General features: G+C 37.7%; 1 protein-coding gene across 3 annotated transcripts in view; it reads right to left on the bottom strand.

The window, feature by feature from the left end:
• The window catches only part of LOC106873402 (zinc finger protein 271), a 40,820-nt gene that overhangs the window by 12,348 nt on the left and 24,975 nt on the right, over window positions 1-3,497 (bottom strand). For 2 of the 3 annotated variants that reach the window (XM_052972656.1, XM_014920754.2), the window contains exon 1: window positions 2,882-3,181. The exons of the other annotated variant lie outside the window; for it this stretch is intronic. The gene's annotated coding sequence lies outside the window, so the exon portion shown is untranslated. Of the gene's footprint in view, window positions 1-2,881; window positions 3,182-3,497 lie in introns of those variants that run through there. 3 annotated transcript variants of the gene reach the window in all.

Below are 3,497 nucleotides of genomic sequence, written 5' to 3'. Positions count from 1 at the left end.
TATATATCATCATCATCATCATCGCTTAACGTCTGCTTTCCATGCTAGCATGGGTTGGACGATTTGACTGAGGACTGGTGAAACCAGATGGCTACATCAGGCTCCAATCTGATTTGGCAAAGTTTCTACAGCTGGATGCCCTTCCTAACGCCAACCACTCTGAGAGTGTAGTGGGTGCTTTTTGTGCCACCGGCATGAAGGCCAGTCAGGCGGTACTGGCAACGACCACGCTCAAAATGGTGTATTTTACGTGCCACCCGCACAAGAGCCAGTCTATATATATATATATACACAAATATACACACAAACACACATATAGATACTCACATACATACGTATTTGTGTTTATGTACGTATGTGTATTTATATATATAATATATATAGTGTGTGTGTGTGTGTCTGTGTGTATGTGCGTGCGCAGGTGTATCTGTGTGTTCCAAGCTATTTGAAATTTATCCTAAGTATAACATTTCACCATCGCTACCTAGTAACTATAGCACCTTTGCTGAAAATAAATAACAGAAAAATATATACACACACACACAATATATATATATATATATCACTTGGCCATATTATTCCATACTGGCATCGTATAGTATATGAGGCAAATACGTCGGACGGAGGGGAGGTACTATAAGCGGCAGTTATGTCACGCAGTCTAATGTGTTTTGCTTATCTGAAGACGTTATGAGATGATTTCCAAAGAGAGCTCGATTACGAATTCTTGCAGATCAAGCGACCACAGCTCCCCTGATGGCTCTCTTCACCAATACACGTAGTACATAATAGCAACAGTAATACAGCCCATTTAGCCCAGCACACACACACACACTACACACATAGCCGAATGAAGGAGCCTCTACGTAGTTAATCGACCTGTTAGAAATAGCAAAAAAATCTAAATCTCGCTCATATCGCATCGTACTGTCTAAAAAAAAAAAAAGAGAGAGAGAGAGAGAAAGGACATATTCGGTTGTGATACCTTGCATGTCGTTAGGAAAAATAATGAAGACGAGATGGTCAGGACACACAGACAAACACACACACACACACAAGGCAATGAGGACGCTTCTCTGTGGTTGCTTGACCTGCTAAAAACAGCAACTAAATCTCCCCTACGAACTAAAAAAAAAATAGAGAAGGAAGTACACATTGGATTGTGATATTTTTTTGCATGTCGTTTGGAAAATAATAAAGACGAGATGGTCACGACACACGGACACACACACAAGGCAATGAGGAAGCCTTCATGAACTGCTAGAAATAGCAACCAACTGTTCTTCATATCGCATCCTAGGTTTAAAAAAAAATAATAAAGTAGGTAGGACATATTGGATTGTGGTATCCTGGATGTCGTTTGGAACATGACGAGATGGTCAGGATACACACACACACACACACACACATAAGGCAATGAAGGAACCTCTACACGGTTAACCGACCTGCAACACATAGCAACCAAATCCCTCCCTCACATCACATCCTATGTCTGAAATAAATAGCAAAAGGACATATTGCATAACGATAGCTTAGATGTCGCTCGTAAACTAAAAAGATGGGATGGTCATGACAGGAACGATGCTTTTGAGCTTTAAGTTGCTTGATCAGGGTTATAACACGAATAATGTCCGGCCATGATAGGTCTTACAGTTCTGTGAAGAACGAGGAGGAGTGCCGCCGCCTCAGCTTATGGCTCTTCTAAAGCGGGGATCTAATATTATTATAGAGGTGGGGTCAGAGTCTGTCAATGATGGTGGCAGTCAACAGGCAGTTCCAACCAGAATCTGCAGTCTTTGTTTCGTTTTACTTTTCGTCTTAATTTTATATTTTTGTTGCTTTTTTTGTTGTTTCTTAATTTTTGTGAGAATCTTGTGTCTGTGTGTGTATGAGTGACAGCTATAGATAGTGTATGTGTGTGTGCGTGAGTGTACGAAAGGAGAGAAAGAGCTACAGATTAGTGTATGTGTGTGAGTGTATGAAAGTGAGAGAATGTGCGAGAGAGAAAGAAAAACAGTGTGTGTGTGTGTATATGTATGAGAAAGTGAGACACGGTATGTGAGAGAGAGAGAGAGATAGTGTGTGAGTATGTGTATGTATAGAGGAGAGACTATGTGAGAGAAAGTAAGGAAGTAAGAGATAGAGGTGGTGTGAGAAAGTGGGAGGAGGGACAGAGTGTGAGCAAGCCGACTCCAGATGCTCTCATGTCAAATATATTTCGTATAAAATATGCGACTGTAAGCTAATAACTATATCAAGTGTATATATTTATGCAGATGTATGTATACATATATACTATACGGCATACATATATATATATGTAAAAATCAAGAGTCTACAAGTGTGTATGTGGTGTCTATGAATTTTAATTCGTTCCTTATTCGTCTCTTATTTTTTTCCCCACCATCCTATCTGTTGAAATTAACATACAAATATTATATTTATAAATAAACAATTAAGCCTGCGATATTTCCATCGTTACAACTCCATGTTTCGCGTTGTGCTTTTCGAATTGAGTACTACTTTGGTAAATAATTATATATATATATATATATGTGTGTGTGTGTGTGTATGTGTGAACACGAGAGGTAGAGAGAGAGAAGAAGAAAAGCAGCTTCTATAAAAGATAAACTGAGAGATATATTAATATCTGCATATCACACACACACATATATATATATATTAATATCTGCACATATATATATATATATATATATATATATATATATAATGCTTTATATGTTTTATCATAGAATGTGTAATAAAAGTGAAGACGAAGTAAAGCTTATTAAAGTAGAACGTTGGTGGTGCTAGTAACAGAATGTAAAACCATTAGCAGTAGTATCAACTGGTTAAACCCACTTTTCCCCTTTCAACTTACCTTGCTTTAAGAAATGGCATTTATTTTTGCCCCTTTTTTCGCTGTCTCAGAATGACTCCATTGCAGAAATTCCAACTGAAATCAAAGATGTCAGTGGAACAACGATGTAGATAGGTGTTGTTCGTGGATGGAAAAAGGCCTATGTATCGATGTCTGTTCAACAGATCACAGCCAGTAAAGTCCCCGGGTGTTGAATGCGATGTGGGGGGGAAGAAAAAAAAATTAGGCAGTAAACACTACCAAGAACAGACACCATAGGGACTGGCACGGTGAACAGGGGAAAAATGTCACCCTATTTTAATTGGAACCGGCTGCAAATTAAAAACAAAATTTACAAAGAAAAACCAGAAACATCAATTAGTTGCAATGTAAAAACGTCATTAAAAGAAATAAATAAAAGTATGACTTTATTTTAAATAAGTCATAGCAGACAGGATCAGACCTGAAGAAGTTAGTGGCTCGATTCGCTAGTAGTGTTATTAATTGTTTTCAATCCCAGTTAAAGAAAAAAATTTGGATGATGTCTTCACAACCTGCATTACATACACACACACCCATCACAACCAGAGTACCCAGCACTGATTATATATATATATATATATATATATATATATAT

This window comes from Octopus bimaculoides, chromosome 14 (assembly GCF_001194135.2).
Source record: "Octopus bimaculoides isolate UCB-OBI-ISO-001 chromosome 14, ASM119413v2, whole genome shotgun sequence".
In the NCBI taxonomy this organism is placed as follows: domain Eukaryota; kingdom Metazoa; phylum Mollusca; class Cephalopoda; order Octopoda; family Octopodidae; genus Octopus; species Octopus bimaculoides.
Note: the sequence above shows the minus strand (reverse complement) of the source record. Positions and strands in the feature narration are given on the sequence as shown.